The following is a 16,567-nucleotide window of genomic DNA, read 5'->3' as shown; positions in this document are numbered from 1 at the left end:
TGAGCCCCAGAGAAAAGCAGTCAATCACTCCCTTCTCCCCGGTCTCCAGCCGCACTCCGTGCTCACCCGGCCTGTGACCCAGTGTTTCTATCTCTGGCACCCGACCCCATTTGGAGTCTCCAAACCCAGCAGATCCCTGCGGTGTGCTCTTGTGCTGCTTCTCCCCGGGGGTGGAAGGGGAGTCTCCCCGGCTCTGCCGCTTGTTGGGTCCCTGCTGGAGGAGCAGTGGCCCGACTGTCCCTTGGATCACGGTTTATGGCAACCCCAAGCTAAGAGCCCATTCCTCGGCTCTGTCTCTGCAGCCGGCTTCCCTGCTCTGATACCTGGGAGCTCTGCCGCACTTAGGCACCCCTGGTCTTTCTGTGACCCTGAGGGTCCTGAGAGCCCACTGTCCCAGCAAAAGTTCCACCCTGTGCTTAGCCACTGGAGCAACATCCCTCAGCGGAGCCAATTTCTAAAAGTTCTGATTTTGTGCTCTGCGGCTCTATCACTTGCCAGAAGTGGCCGACGAAGGCCCCCTCCCCCGCTGTCCATCCTCTGGAATATCGCCTCGGATTCATTTCTCCGCACATCCTACCTTCCAGAAAGTGATCACTTTTCTGTTCAGAGAGTTGCTGCTATTCTTTTCTTCGATCTCCTGTTGAGTTCGTAGGTGTTCAGAATGGTTTGATCCTTATCCAGCTGAATTCCTGGGACCAGACAAAATTTAGATCTCCTGCTCCTCCGCCATCTTGCTCCCAGACCTCTGTTTCCCTTAGTTCTAAATCAATGATGCTGCAAAAGTCTTCCACTTTTGCCTATAACATAAGCAAATTATGAACGATATGTTATCATATTCGCGGGCTGGCCCTCATCTGAAGGAAGGGGATTATACAAGATGTGTAGGGTTGTGTTGGGGGTGTGGGAATCTTGGGGGCCATCTTAGAATCGGCCTATCACAGCACACATTTTCCCCTTGTCTTTGGCAGCCCAGGAGATATTTTTACAAATGGAAACTCGGGAGTTGAGATACTCTCAAGGAAGGTGGGGCTTTGTTGAGGACAATCACTGACCACAACACCAGATCGATGGCATTAATAGTTTGTATATGCCAGGTGCTCTCCAATATGTCCACAGCCCTACACTCTACCGAGGAGAGCTGGGGTGGGACCCTGTGCACCCCGACTCTGGGGCCTGCTCTCTTAACTCCTGTGTCCTAAATAGAGTTTAGAATAATACTGACAAACGAATGCATGATAAATGATTTGAAATGATGATCATAATGGCAAATTTTATGCTGGGCTTGATCCCCCCCCCCCCCCATCCCTCCCTCTCTCTGACATTAAATGCTTGGTTACTCAAGGCCATAGTAACAGGATGCTAAGTAAACATCTCCCCCCGCCCCTTCTTTTCAAGACAAGAAAATGCAACAGATCATTAGGGAAGGAGGCTGTTGTGGCGTCTTAGAGGGGACACTGTGAGCGCCTGGCCCAGTCTGTGGTCGCGGTCATGGCCACCTGGCCTGTGCCGCCAAGGGGATGCTCCGTGCTGCTCTGACTGGGTGTCGCCCGGGCCCCTTCCTGGGCTCCAGGATGTCCTTGCCTGGGCGGTGTGCAGAATAGCAAGTGGGGCCCTCTGTGGCCCCTGCAGAAATGGGCTCTGAGGCACAGAGGGCGGGAGGTCAGCCATCCGGGGCTCCCCACTGCCTTCCTCCCCTTCCCACACCACCAGCTCACCTCAAACCAGGACTCGGCTTCTGACCTCCCCCAGCCCCTGGGGACCCCACCCAGTGGGCTTTCCCCTGCTTCCCCCCTTTCGGAGAGTGACTGCAGCACTGTGCCTGCTCACCAGGGGTTGCAAAGTCCTGGCTCCCGGGGCCAGGCCAGTACCATCTCATGGCCCCACTGGTCAGAGAATTGTATGCATACACACAGTGTTTGCATATTAAGCCTATAGATATATATTCTTTGCTTCCGTAAAGAACTAGGAGCTTTCTCTCTGTCTTTTCCATAGAAACATGAAGCTCTGTCTTTTATTTATTTCTTCTAAGTATACACAAGAAATAGGCAGCCCTTTCCCACTAAGAAGCTCGTTCCATGTGGTTTGGATGGAGCTAACCCTCCCCCACCCCCATACACACAGTCAGTGGGAGCACAACTCAGGCCTCACCAGTCCGGTCATCTCATTCTTCTGATGATAGCCGTTGGGTAAGCCATGGTTGCATGAGCTGAGCCAGACCAATCAGAGTGCTCCTTGATTTCCTCCTTCCAGTTTCTAGAAGAGGAGCTCTTTCTTCTGAGGCTAAGCTGGAAGAGTCCAGCTTAGCTGCTGGCAGCGATTCTTATCTCTAGAGAAAGCTTGTATAAGAAATGGAAATGTAGGCAGAGTCCTAGTGATATCAGTTGAGCTCCTGGACACCACTATGCCTGAAGCCTTTACTGTTTCACTTTGTGTGTGTATATATATATATATATATATATATATAGAGAGAGAGAGAGAGAGAGAGAGAGAGAGAGAGAGAGAGAGAGAGAGAGCAGTGCACAGCCTCTACAGCTGTATGTGGCAGCCCTGAGCCAAACAAGACCCCTTAATGATATATATATATATATACACACACACACACCCTTTGGCTTAAGCTGGGATCAGCTGGAATTCTGTCACTGGTGACTGAAAAGTTCTTATACAGGCACCAACATTCTGGAAAGTTCTACCATGTGTCAAGCACTGTGCTTTAAATACTTCTTGATTTTAGTCTTTTGTTTAAGGACCTTGCATGGTAGGCATGGTTACTTCAGTCTTACAAGCTGGGAAAGAGAGGCTCAGAACAGGTAAGTAACTTTGTCATGATCATAATGCAGGTAGTAGAGCAGAAATCCTGTGCTTTCTGCCCTGAACTCCTGTGATACTTACCATCTTTGCTATTCATTAGTATTTGGGGTCATACCACCTGATAGCATTATTTCACTTTTCCATGAACTTATAGCTGACTAAACCATCTAAATTATAAGATCCTTGATGGCAGGGATCATGACCTATGCTCTGTTTGCTGACCCCAGTGCTGTTTCCACCACACAGACCCATAGCACCTACCATTTGGCGAGGTACATCATAAATCCTAAATAAACTCTTACTGAACTCATGACATGTCCATGGCCCTTCAAGAAAGACTTGTCATAATCTGAGTCATGGAAGAAGAGACATAGAGTATACAGTTGCACCTTCTGAGATGGACAGGCTCTTTGCAATCACTATAACCAATTCTCCCCAGGAGTTAACCCTCATGAGTTTCCATCATTCATTCATTCATTCTCCATCCATTATTTTTAACACACTTTTTCTAAATATTTATCATATACCAATCATATTACAAGACTCAGGATCGTGGCTCCTGCCCTCAAGGATCTTAACTGTAATTGCCTTTTAATTACCCTGAAGCAAATTTCCCAAAGCATTGGCAAGTTGTTGTTGGAATTGTTGACCACCTCTCTGGATGGTTCATCACTGGAGCTCAAGCATTATCCAGGAGGGGAACAGCAGCCCCCATCCTGGTCTTCATCATCCAACTTAGCCCTACTTCAACCAACGGGGCTGCCACAAGGCACAACTCCAGGGGGCACCATTCATATAGACTAATGACATTCTCAGAAATTGAGCAGTGCACAGCCTCTACAGCTGTATGCAGCAGCCCTGAGCCAAACAAGACCCCTTAATGATACCCCTTCCTGTTCAGTCACATTGGTAGAGCACTTTACAGTTTCACAAGGATTTTTATGTATATTATGTCTTTGAACTGAGAAATTATATTTTGGTTCCCATAATGCAATCTCTCTTCTCTACCCTTTACCCCATGGGCTTCTCTGTTGGCTCCATGAGCTTCCTGTAGCCCCCTCTCAGCTGGTGACAGCCCAGTTGAGCTGGTGACAATTACCAAGCACCAAGTCGCATTCCCAGCTGCAGGCTTTCTCCCACCCCACAGCACTTACCTGGAATTAGCGGCGGTCACAGCTCGGCAGAGGTGACTGTGCTGGTGATTACGAACGTAGTTCTTGTTTGTCTTTTCAGCCCCAAAATTCTGTCAGTGAGGAGAAGCGATAATAACATGTTATTAAGTTCTTTCTGGGTAATGTAATTCAGGAGTCAGGAGGCAGTTTGGTCATTTATGTCTTTGAAAAGCTTGGAATAATTTTCAGTGTCATTATCCCCCATTTTAAAGAGCCAGGCTCCAATATATAAATCTATATCTGGCCAGTCCTGTGGGTATATATAGATACGCACGCACGCTGAGACGCGCTGTGTGAGCATGTGTCACACACGTGAGCGTGTCCAGGCATGTGCGCACAAGCACAGTTTATGGACAGGTGTGTGCAGAACATCAACACAAGCTTCTACTTATTTATAGACGTATGTGTATGTCTAAAAATTCCTCCTTTTTAGCATGGTGTCTTCAGGAATTAAATTTTATTCTTGGCCTCTCCCCTGACATGTAGAGTCTCCCGTTTTGCTCACCAGTAAAATAATTATAATACCAAAAAGAAGAGGAACCCTGATAATGAACACGCATCCAAGATGTGCAGTGTCCCCCTGAAGGATGTCCAGTTCTTGCCATAGCTCCTTTTTCCAAGTCCCTAGTTCTTAGTAACCTTCTTAGAGCTTCCGATTCCATGAGAAAAGTCTAACAGGCCCTCATTATTTGTTGATTTTTCCCTACGACCTTGTAGCAGGGAAGTTGTATCTTGTAGGATGTGTTTCTCTCTCTTGTTAACAGAGTTGGTGCCTTGGTTGTAGACTGTGGGATTTCTAAGCCAGGAGGAACTTGTGAGATTATGTGAGCCGGCTCCCTCTTTGCACAATGAGGAGGGGGACAGTTGGAATATGCAGTAGCTAGGCTGAATTTCCTGAGTGTTACGTGGCAAAGCCAGGACAGGAGCCTGTGTTGGTCCTCCCCCCAGAGCTCATTCTGGTAATGCATCTTAGCCCCCTGGGAAGGACACATTGCCTCACTCCGCGGATGCTCTTCCTGTCTTCCTTGGTGAGCATGGAGATGGGGACTGGAGATAGGATCCTCCACAAACTTGGTACAGTCCTAATCAGCTCCCATCAAAACAGTTATAGGGCAGTTATAGTAGAAACATAAAGACTACAGCCCAGCTTCTGACCCCAGTTTTGCCAAATGGCCCTGGGCAAGTTCTTAAACCTTTTGTACTCACTTAGTTGTCTGGAAATTAGGAATAATAATGGTATTGAACACATAGGGTTGTTGTAAGTTGATACATTTAGGGTACCTGACATATTTTACACTTTGGCTATTCCTTTTTTTTTTTTGAAGATTGATTTATTTGAGAGCATGAGCAAGGGGGAGAGACAGAGGGAGAGGGTGAGAGAAACTCAAGCAGACTCCACACTGAGCGCAGAGCCCGACGTAGGGCTCGATCTCATGACCTTGAGACCACAACCTGAGCTGAAACCAAGAGTTGGACGCTTAACTGAGCCACTCAGATGCCCCCTATACTTCAGCTATTACTCTTAACCCTCACCTGCCCTACAGTATTTTTGTCCTGTTCTCATTGAACTCTTCTTCTCCAGTTTAGACACTTACCATGGCTTGTGAGTTAGTATTTCCCATCTACAGCTTTATCTCCTCCCTCCAAGGTAATTTCACCCACTCCCATGGCTTCCCAGATCTACATCTCATCCTGTGACATGAATGTCCTACAGGTTATATGTTAACTTTTGTTCATTCATTTATTAATATAGATACTTACGGAGGGTCTGTTATATGCCAAGCACTGTTCTAGGTGCTAGGGATTTTGCACTGAATAAAACAGCCTGAAATCCTGATTCTCATGGAGTTTACACTCCTAGCTGGTAAGGGGGTGTTTGTGCTGGTGGCAGAGGCTCAGATCATCCTAAGTGCTATGATGAAAAAGCAGGAAGTGGGGATAGGACTTTCTGGAGGGAGGGCAGAAGTGACTATTTTGAATAAGCAAGGCCTCTTCCATGAGAAGTGCCTTTGAGCACTGAGGAGCTGAGAGAGTCAGCAGCTTGGCTGTCTAGATCATTCTGGGCAGAGGGAGCAAGTGCAAAATTTCCGAAGCTGGCATGTGCTTGGTGCGTCTGAGGTACAAGGAGGCTTATATAGCTGGAGTAGAGGGTATGGAAGGGAAAGCAGTAGAGATAAGATTGGAGACCTGTTGGCCAGGAGGGCAGATCAAGAAGGGCTTGGGAGGCTTTTGTAAGAACTGGAAGTTACTGAGAGTAATATGGGAATCCAGTGGGGTGTTTTGATTGGCGTGACTTGATGTGACTTATGTTCTAATGGAATCTTTTTAGCAGGTATGCTGTGAGGAGCTGGTAGGGAACAAGAATGAAGGCAGAGAGATCATTTGGAGGCCACTACAATAAGCCAGGACCCACGATGGGGCTACGAACATCATATTCTCGATGGACCTTTAAAGTAGATATGGGGGTGCCTGGGTGGTTCAGTTGGTTAAGCATCTGCCTTTGGCTCAGGTCATGATCTCAGGGTCCAGGGATTGAGCCCCATGTCAGGCTCCCTGCTCAGTGGAGAGTCTACTTGTCTCTCTCCCTCTCCCTCTGCTCTTGCCTCCACTCATGCTCTCTCTGTCTCTCTCTCAAATAAATAAATAAAATCTTAAAAAAAAATAAAGTAGGTCTGGTAGGTTTGTGAAGATTGGATGAGGGGTGATAGGAATCAAGGAGGACTGCCTGGTTTGTGGCCTGGGTGGCTGGTGAGATGGTGCTGTGCTATTATTAACTGAAACAGAGAGCACTGGGAGGAGAAGGTTCTATTTTTTTAGAAGGGAGGAGGTGAGTTTGATTTGGACATGGTTAGTTTGAGATGACTTTTAAACATCCAAGTGGGGATTTCGAGTAGGGGAGTGGTTGGAGCTAGAGATATAAATTTGGGACCCTCAGTATAGAAAAATGATTGAGAGCCATGAGCCTGGACAAGATCACAGGTGAATGGGGATCAATAGAGGGTCCGAGACCTGGGGCCCAAGGCAACCCAATGGTATAGAGTTGGGGAGATGAGATGGAACATACAAAAGGAACTGTGAGTTAGGAGGAAAATGAACATAGTATGAGCTCTGGAAGCCAAGGGCAGCCAGTGCCTCAAAGAAGAGGCATGGCCATTTTTGCTAAATGTTGCTAGTAGTATAAATAAAAGACTCAAAGGTTGATGATGGGATTTGGTAATGTGGAGGTCTGTGGTGACCTGGTATGATTAGGGGCCTGGGGTCCAAGCCTTGTGGTTGCAGCCATGTGACAGTGAGCTAGTGGCACAATGCACGGAAGAAGCAATCCTCATTGCTTCTAAACATATGAAAAGAAGTTCACTGTCACTGAATGAATGAAATGCAAACTAAAACTACACTAAGATACCTTTTTCACCTAAGAGATTAGTCAAACGACAAGAAGTTCAATAATACACTGTGTTGCTTAGGCTGTGAGGGAAAGAAGCACTCTCCAACGTTGTGGATGAAAATGCAGATTGGTACAAACTGCATGGAAGAGTCTGTCAGCATTCAGTTCAGAGCTTCAGAACCATCTTAGGTATTTTGAGCAGAAAGGGATATAATATAGGGACTCAGACGATGGTAAAAACCAGTAGATGGACAGGAAGAGCAAAAGTTAGGATTCTTGGTCACATTGCCCCAAGCTGTGATTGAGAGGTCTGGAAAACCATTGCCACCACCCAGAGACTAGGGAATCACAGCTGCCTTGTAACCCTGAAGCCAGTGCTAGGCTGACTACTGCAAAGCTCACAGTGGCCAGAGCCTCCGTGTCAGCTGCCGTCAGAACCAGGTTAGGGATGGCTCCTACCCACTTCAGTCTTTAATATCTCACTGTGAGCACATCTCATTGGCAAAAAACAACCCTATTTGTATCCCAGTTGGGAAGGACATCTGGGAAATGTAGTTCCTGCACTTCTAAGCCCTGTGATCTGTATCTTATCTCCCTATGGGAGAGTAGAGGAGGGACTTGAAAGGGGTGCTGAACTATAGTAGATAGTATCTCATACGATCCAGCTCTTTGGCTTCCCAGCATCCGTATGTGCCCTTTTGTCCATAGTTAAATTTCCAACAGCATATATGATATATAACAATATAACAACAACGTGCTTCCATCTAAATGAAAGCATAGCTAAAAAAAATAATGCAGGGGCGCCTGGGTGGCTCAGCTGGTTAAGCGTCTGCCTTCAGCTCAGGTCAAGATCCCAGAGTCCATGGGCGCCTGGGTGGCTCTGTTGGTTAAGCGACTGCCTTCGGCTCAAGTCAAGATCCCAGAGTCCACGGGCGCCTGGGTGGCTCTGTTGGTTAAGCGACTGCCTTCGGCTCAGGTCATGATCCTGGAGTCGTGGGATCGAGTCCCATGTCGGGCTCCCTGCTCAGCAGGAAGTCTGCTTCTGCCACTGACCCTCCCCCTACCCATGCTCTCTCTCTGTCTCATTCTCTCTGTCAAATAAATAAATAAAATCTTTAAAAAAAAAGATCCCAGAGTCCTGGGATCAAGTCCTGCATCAGGCTCTCTCTCACTCTGCTCTCTGTCTCAAATAAATAAATAAAATCTTTAAAAAAATAATGCAAACAAGGTAGCCACTCTCTCCCCAAAGAGGAAAGAGCCAGAGACTCATTAGTTGTGGTGTCCATCTCTGGCTGACGTTCTTTTCCCTTCTTGTTCAGTCACAATCTGTTTGATATTCTAAAGACTAAAGTGTAAGATCAGCTGCCACTAACACTCCTTATATAAAATAATAGGGGGAAGAAAGAGGAAGAAAATACCTAAGAAAGCAAGGAAGAATATATATGCATATTTGTATATTTACTATATTTTGGTTATTATAACTTCCTTCCTCTGCCATCTATCCCTTGTTCCTTTTGCCCTCAGCCAGCATCCAGCTATTCGGGGTACTCTTATCTGGTGGAATAACCCAAGCCTTCCTTCCTGAAGAATGTAATCTCCTGGTGGTTCTTCCTGTATGTGGTTACTGTAGTTTTCCATTAATATTTCCTAATGGACATAGAGGTACAAGTAGGCACCCCAAAGAATCCTGTGGTTCCAGGTTCCAGACATATGCCTTTCAGGTCCCTGCTGAGTAGTATCAGTTTTATTTTCCCTCGACAGTCAAGATCAGTCAGAACCGAATCCCACCAACAACTTTAATGAGGTTAGAAGAGGAGCCCGGACTCCAGATGACAATGTAGCCTGCCGAAACCTTGATTTGAGCCTCGTGATCCCCTGAGCAGAGAACCTGGCGATGCCATGCCCGACTTCCCACCTACAGAACTATGAGGTAATAGGTAGGTGTTGCTTTAAGCCTCCAAGTTTATAGTAATTTGTCGCACAGCAATAGAAAACTAATACACATTCAGATATCAGAAAGCTACAGGAACCCAGTGTTTAAAATTAGTATCATTAATAGTGGAACAACTAGACATTACCTGAGGATGTGATAAGAAGTTTAATAGGAAGTTCACAGCATCACTTTAAAGTATTTTGACCAGTGGTGTTAAATCTGAATCAAACCAAGCTTTTAGATTACATGACTGTATCTGTCAAAATGCACAGAACAGTAAAGTAAAAAGGATGATGTTTACTGTATATAAATTATACCTCAATGAGTCTGGCTGGAAACCCCCCAAGCCTTTAGATCTACCTCATTTTGCAGGAAATACTAGGAATAGCGAAATGACAGAGTAAGGAAATAGATGTATTTAGAATGTGGGACATTCAACATGACAGCTGGCCTGATCTCTACAAAGAGTCAATGTCATGAGGGGGTTGTCCTAAATAAGACAAGACTTAAGAGGCATAACAAATACATTGCATGAAACCTATTGGATCCTGGTGTCAAAGAAATAGCTATAAAATATATCTTTAGGACAATTGTAGAAATTTGTATATGAAGTGACTTTTAGCTGATATTAGGGAATTATTGCTACTTTTGTTAGGGATATTTTTGGTCTTGTTGTTAATTGAAAAAGCATCCCTACTCTTTGGAGATATGTGTTTAGGGGTGAATTGTTACGATCTTTTATATCTACCATGAAATGATTCAATTATGAAGCAAAAAATGGCAAAATTTTAATGATGGCTGCAACTGGGCAGATAGAACCTAGGTGTTCATTGTGTTCTTTGCTTTCCTGCATGTGTGAAATTAGAATGGAAATTACATTAAAACAAACAGCCGATGAAAGCTGCTGCTGACCCATACAGCGGCCCTCTACAGTCGGTAGACCCAAAGTGGATGATGGATGGACTGCAGAATATGGAGCCTAATAGCCAGTGCAAAAACTCATATGTATTGACAGTGGCACCTCAGCACCTGCCATTGGCAAAGGAAGAAGGGCTTCTGCCTCCCCTCCGCCTTCCAGATCACGGGTATGTGATTGGCAGGTCTGAATCCAGAACCTTGCTGGCCAGGGCCATTGTACCATGCAGGTAAGGGAGCTGAACTTTCGGAGCCCTTCACTTGCACGAGCATTGCCCCAGGAGAGCCCTGGCGTGTTCATGTGGTCAGGGGTTCTTGTAACTTCTTTGCAGAAGTAAGATGTTTCAACTGTACATGGTTTAGACTGCTGTCTGTTTCAACTCTGATTTCTCTTGTGTCACACTTTCCCTTGGGTTGGCTGGTATTGGAATGGCCACGGGAATTTGGGGAATCCAGCTAGGGGGAAGTTGAACTGGGGTTGCATTTAGTCGGTGTTTAAGTGGATATGCTTCTGGGGTTTGCCGTCATTTGCTAGCCGTCCTGCTGTAGGAATGGCTTCCGTGAATACCCCTACTGCTTACTGTGCCTGGCTTTGCAATACCAAGATGCAGGGCCAGGGATCACATCACAATGTGAATGTGTCCTATGCCCAGCATCAGAAGTATTTGGTAGCAGAAGAGAAAAAGAGATTAAAATGAATGGAGCCAGAAACTAGTTTGTGTAACATGCTCCCACTTGTAAGATGTATAAAATTGTAGGTGAGAATTTGGTACTCGTGGATGCCAGGTAAGATAGGAGCTTTCTTTTACTGGGCACGTGCTCAGTAACTTAGCTTATACATTAATAAACACACCGGATATTTTTCTTATGGGCATTGGGAACCATAGATTTTATCAGAATTCCTATATTGGTGGGGCAAAATCTGTAGTGGTACTACAAATAGTATGTCTCACATGTTTTATGCATTTTAACTGTCTACAATAATAATAAATTTTAATGAGCCATGCTGAAGGAAAATTCAATTATCTTTTTATTTATTTTCCAGAAGGTATTACAAAATATTGTTCTGTGGTAAAGTGATCGAAGATCATGTAGCCAGAAAAAGTAGGGAAAAAACCTATTATAGAGTGGGCAGTTGAGTAGTTATAATATTACTTTTCCCAGATGTGATGTTTGTGTTATTTCAGCTCTTAAGAACTTACATGTATTATATTATGATTTTTTTTCTCACTCTATAGGTATTTGTAATTTTGTATTCTTTTACCGAAAGAAGGCCTCCACAATCAACAGAGGATGGCAGAGCAGAAAGATAGAATCCTGGTCACTCTTGACCCTTGGAAGTCCATGGCAGCTCTGGATGGCCCACCACCAGACTCCTTTTATTTGTGGGAGAAATAAATCTCTATCTTGTTTAAATGACCAATGTTTTGGCTTTTCTGTTATGAGCCACCAAACAGAATCTCACCTGATAAGCCCTTTGACTCAGCAGTTCTACTTCCAGGAATTTATTCTACAGATGGACTGGCCCATATACAAGATGATACATGGTCAAGGTCATTCATTGCAGCAGAAGATTGGAAACAATCTGTATGTCCATCAATGGAGACTGGTTAAATAAATTATTTGCATCCGTACAGTGAAATAGTAAAGCATCATATATTAGCAGGAAGCTTGTCATATCGATATGAAATGATCTCTAAGGTGTACTGTTAAGAGAAAAAAGTAAGGGCAGAACAGTGTGAATACTGTGCTATTGTTTGTGTAAAATATAGATATGTATATATATGTATACATATATGCACATAAATGTATATGCATGTGTGTATATATATGTATTTATGTATAGGCTGCTGGTTCCTGTGCAGGCAACTGAGTGGCTGAGGATAGGAGTCAGAGGGAGATTTTTCACTGTGTTCTTTTTGAATAATTATTGTGAACTTTATTTTAAAAGAAATAAAATTAAAACTAGAAAACATTCTTATATTTAATACCTGTGTAACAAAACATATTGTTTAAAAAAAACCTCTTTTCAGATTAAAAAATAAATAAAAATCCCTTAAGTCACCCATAAACAGAGATGCCAGATTCCTGAATTGCTCAGGACAGTCTCAGTTTATGCTTCTTGTTCTGGTGTAATTCTCAACATCACTAGACTTCACTCTCAGGGGTGTCCCGGCTCAAGTGATAAACTCTCTGGGCAACTTACAAAGTATATCACCACACACAGCCAGTCCAGCCCACTATACTGATCGTGGTGAGCACTGAGTAATGTACAAAATTGCCAAATCACTATGTTGAACACCTGTAACTAATACAATATTTGTGTCAACTGTACTGCAAACAATAAGTATATTAAAAAAAGAAAAACGAAGTCCAGCCCAGCCTGTGTTGAAAGTGATGCCGCTTCTTTGGCTGATGACCAGATGAAGTGGTTGGCTTGAGGTTAGGGGCCTTGAGTGAAGAAAATGTGGATTTTTAATCATGAACGAGTATCAAACAGGCAACGATCACACCAAGAGAGATAATGGGAAGTGGAATACACCGAAGGTACATTCGTTTCACACCCCACCTCAGGCCCGTGCTGGGGTATTGCTCACTGGGAGGAATGGTGGGTGAACCACTGTGTTGTTTATCTGATTTTTTTCTCTCTTTTTTTGCTGTATAATTGTATGCACAAATATTACATGTACATGTCGTGACTCAGCTCTGTAGAACTTAACCGCACTGTGTTTGCAATCTGCCTCTATGTTCTAGGCTGTGAGCTCTTTGAGGGCAGAGACTGTGTCTGATTTCTCCCCATGTCCAGCACACAGTCATACTCGCTGAATGCTGAATGAATGAATGAGCTCTGCAGAGACCCACACTGACATCTGGTGCTCTCTTCTCCACAGATTCTGGTTGTCCTATCTTGAAGACTATTATCTTCATGAAGGCAGGAACTAGATTTACTTGAATCGACACTGGAACCTCAGTGCAGACCACTGATATATGATGAGTGCTAATCCATGTCAGTATATGCCTAGTAGATAGTAAGTACTCATAAATATCAGTTTGATGAATGAATGAATGAATGAATGATTCCATTTTTGCACCAGTCACCTGAGGACCAATCTTTATACTGATCATTCCCATCACTGGTGCTATGGAATGGATGTCTGTGACCCTCCCAAATTCATATGTTGAAGCCCGAGCCCCCAAGGTGATGATATTTGGAGCTGGCATCTTTGGGAGGTAGTTAGAGTTAGATGAGGTCATGAGGGTGAGGCACTCATGATGGGATTGGTGGCCTGATAAGAGAGAGAGAGAGAGATGTCTTTCTTTCTCTCCACTTGTACACACCGAGGAAAGGCCATGTGGGGACATGGCAAGAAGGTGGTTGTCTGCAAGTCAGAAAGAGAGTCCTCACTAGGCACCCAACCTCCTGGCACCTTGATCTTGAACGTCCCAAGCCTCTAGAACTCTGAAAAACAAAAGTCCGTTGTTTAAGCCTCTCTGTCTATGGCATTTTGTATGGCAGCTGAGCTGACTGAAGCAGGTGGGCCCCTTGTCCCTGGGAGAGTTCTGGCCCTGGAGCAGACAGTTCTCTCCCACTGCTGGAGGAAGAGTTCATGGAGGAGGCAGGGTTTGGAGACCTTCTTGAATGAAAACGGGGAGCATCTTACAAGCTGTCACAGCTTCCTATTGTCTCCACAAAGTGCCCTTTTGAGCCTGCAGTTTCCTCAGAGCCTCCTTTCCTAGCTGTTGTGTTCATGATGGATGATATTCCCGTGTCAGGGCGTATACTCCCCTGGGGATACTCCAGTTTTGATATAATCTAAAAAAAACCTGGGAGAAAGTAAAGTGCTGTAATAATTCCCAAATGCCACATTACTAATAATATAGTGGTCCTAATTATTCACTTGGATTGTGCCATATTCAGAGTGGGTTGTGAGTTATGCAGGTACTAGTGAATGAATTGTCAGGCCGTTCTCTCTCTTCCATGCAAGAATACACATCAAATTCAAGTGACTATGATGTGGTTTTAGGGAAGATCCAAGTTTACTTCGGTTTTCCAACATACTTAATCCCAAATTTTAGTATTTTCACTGCTAGTAGTGACAGATTACCTCACAGCTGATTGAGACATCCTAAGGTAGGGGAGCAACTCTTCCTTTGTTTTAGGATTGCCTCCTTCTGCATCCACTTTAAAACTGTGTATGCTCTCAAAGGATGACACATCCCTAACTCCCTAGCCGCTTCTCTCTATCACGATGGAGTGGTGTCGGGTGTGTGTGGCTAAGGGGAGGTGAGGGGACGTGGGGTAGGGCTACTGGAAAGGGGATGGATGGGGCAGAGAAGGGGGCTGAAGGCTCCCAAGCCTCACATTTTGCTTTGGGCCCCAGGACAAAGCTCAGAGGCAGGCATAGGGTCATGGTGATTCTGGGTCATATGTGATAGTAGTTCCCTCTTCTCCTTACCTGAGTATCAGCCAGTCTGACCATCCTTTGATAATCACTTGGCTCTGGGATGCCATCTTTCCAGAGGTGTTGGTGCTTGGCACACACTTGGGCTCCCTTTTGGTGTCTGGGTCCTGGTTGGTCTCTGGGAAAGGGTGAGTGGTTTGGTGGTGGGAGGAAGCTGAGAGCTTGGGGTTGGATGGAAAAGGGCTTGAGTACCAGTTCTATCACTTACTAGTTGTGTGGTCTTGGGCAAGTCACTTGACTTCACTGAGTCTCAGTTTCTTTATAAGTAAATGGGATTGATGATAAAACTTTCTACCTCATACAATTGTTATATTAAATCCAATATAATGCTTAACATAGGTTTTGGCACATCAAAAGCTTTTAATAAAGTGAGTTATTATTTTTTCTGTATGTTTGCTTATTCTTCTGATATATTGAAGACCAAGTATAAAGAGATTTCAGTTGCGACGTTGCCCAGTTGCTACTGATAATTTGCTGTTCAGCTTGGGGTGAGGTTTATTGCTAGGACTAAACCCAAAATGGGTGGGCAGAGCCCAGTAAGTGTCCATCAGGGGAGGCTTGCCTTTACTGTCTGAGTCACATCTGGATGCACAGAGCACCTGGGGGCACTGAGCTTCTTTGAGGAGGCCTGAACACGCAAGAATTAAGCAAGAGTTCAATCCTGGGAAAGGCTGTTGGAATCCAGGGCACAGGTTCTAGAAAGGTGGAGTCTGGGTGGTCTCCTCAGAGCAGTCCTTTGGTGGGAGAAAGACAATGTGGGAGAGCCGGGCTACCAGGAGAGGGGTATGAGCATCCCACACGTCACTGATTACTGATATATAGCCTGGAAGCTGTCTCTCCTGGACAATGAGCTGCTCGTGGTTGAGGGCATGCTGTGGGAAGCTGTACCTACAGCCTGGAACGGGCCAGCCTGAGGCTCAGATTTTAACAAGCAATGGACAGTAAGTTCAGCATTTGGAGGCTTGCCACTAATCATAGGACTAGGCCAAGGCACCTCTCTGGGTATTGGTTTTCTCACCTGGGAAACGGGAGGATAGATGTTCCCCGAGATACCTTCCATTGCTGCCTCTCTGTGGCTGGGGAATGGTGAAGGAGGAATAAAAGGTTTGGTTTTGGAGGGTTGCCTTTTCTGCATCTCACGGTGCATCCTCCTTGCTGCTCTCTCTGGCCCCCACGGACATTCTGGCTGCTACCTGATGGTCTAGACCTCCACAATTTGTGGTCGTCTCAGTCACCATTACTGGCTACTGTGAAAATTTTCTCTTCATCTGCCTCTTCCTGCCCAACCACAAGGATGAGTTTCTCATTCCTCTGCTTACCTTTCATTAGTGACAACGGTGCCATTAGATCATTCACTCACTCATTCATTTACTGGTTCGTTCACTAGGTACCAGGCACAGCGCTAAGGGCAGAGGATACATTGAGAGAGCAATGGGCATTGTCTTATGCTTGTGGAGGGAGCATGATGTCGGGAGAGACAAATCTGGTGACAGGTGTAATGAGAAAGGTCAGGCTCTGTGCGGGGGGTGGGGGTGGGGAAGGGAGGAGTTGATGGGAAGGGGGGCAGTAAGATCTCTTGGAGGATGGGACATTTGAGCTGAGACTTGAATGGTAAGTAGGAGTGAGCGAAGAGAAAGAAGCAGGCGTATGTGTTGGGGAAGGAGGGCAAAGGGGGGAGAGGATGAGGGAGGTCAGTTCCATCAGCGCAAGGATTCCTGACCCTTAAGTGGTAGGCACTCAATGAATAGTTGTTGAATGAAGAATACATTGAGCCACACAGGTGAAGTCTCTGTGGTGAAAGAGGCGAGTGTCCCTGCGGTCCTGCCTCTCAGAAACACAAAGAAGTAAGAGTGGAAGTCTGGGGCCGGGTAGGAGGTTCACCTATTCCGCC

The 16,567-nt window shown here is 45.3% G+C and overlaps 1 protein-coding gene across 2 annotated transcripts in view; it reads left to right on the top strand.

Annotated features, from left to right (window-relative positions):
- Positions 1-11,895, top strand: part of ADCK1 (aarF domain containing kinase 1) — a 181,024-nt gene extending 169,129 nt beyond the window's left edge. The window contains exons 13-15 of one of the 2 annotated variants that reach the window (XR_003515977.2): positions 9,127-9,302; positions 10,164-10,443; positions 11,452-11,895. The gene's annotated coding sequence lies outside the window, so the exon portion shown is untranslated. The remainder of the gene's footprint in view (positions 1-9,126; positions 9,303-10,163; positions 10,444-11,451) is intronic. The other variant, XR_003515976.2, reaches the window with a different exon arrangement.
- Positions 11,896-16,567: the final 4,672 nt, after the last annotated feature.

Source organism: Zalophus californianus, chromosome 6 (genome assembly GCF_009762305.2).
Source record: "Zalophus californianus isolate mZalCal1 chromosome 6, mZalCal1.pri.v2, whole genome shotgun sequence".
NCBI classification, from domain to species: domain Eukaryota; kingdom Metazoa; phylum Chordata; class Mammalia; order Carnivora; family Otariidae; genus Zalophus; species Zalophus californianus.
The sequence above is the reverse complement of the archived record's forward strand: the minus strand, read 5'-3'. Positions and strand labels throughout refer to the sequence as shown.